Source organism: Gavialis gangeticus, unplaced genomic scaffold (genome assembly GCF_001723915.1).
Source record: "Gavialis gangeticus isolate Ggan-Ray unplaced genomic scaffold, GavGan_comp1, whole genome shotgun sequence".
In the NCBI taxonomy this organism is placed as follows: Eukaryota; Metazoa; Chordata; order Crocodylia; family Gavialidae; genus Gavialis; species Gavialis gangeticus.
In genome coordinates, this window is record NW_017729034.1 from 81393826 (window position 1) to 81394512 (window position 687).

The window sequence follows — 687 nt, forward strand, 5'->3', positions numbered from 1 at the left end:
GCAGCTTGTCACCGCCGCGGGCGAAGGGACCTGCCGCTCGCGCTCTGGGCACGCCTCTGTATATGTATGGATGTGTGTGTGGCTCTGCATACAGATGGGAGTGTGTGTATGTCCATGCACGCGCGCATGCCTACACACATGTATATATGCATGCATATAGAAAAACACACACACTGTATGCATACGTATATACGCGTACAGATATAGACACCTATGTACATATGTGTATACGTATGTACACATATAAATACACATAGATATATACACGTATATTGATATACATACGGGTATACATGTATACACCCAAACATGCATGTGTATATATATTATATACACACATACACAAATACACACACACGAACGTATGCACATACACACAAAAAATATACACATATGCACACACATATATACACCAGGGCTGTGCGAAACGGCACTGTTCCATTTCGGCTTCAGTCTCGAGGTTTGGACGGAACCGTGTTTTGTTTCAAATTTCAAGTCAAAACAGCCTCACTGTTTCGCTTCATCGTAACAGTGAGGCTGTTTCAATGCTGTTTCAACGTTTCACCTGACCATCATGCTGGGGAAAGGAACTCAGTCCAGTTGGGCTAACTTCCCATCCCCAGCCCGATCGTAGGACTGGTAAGGGGAACTGAGCAATGGGGCTCAGTTCCTTCCCTCAGCCAGATT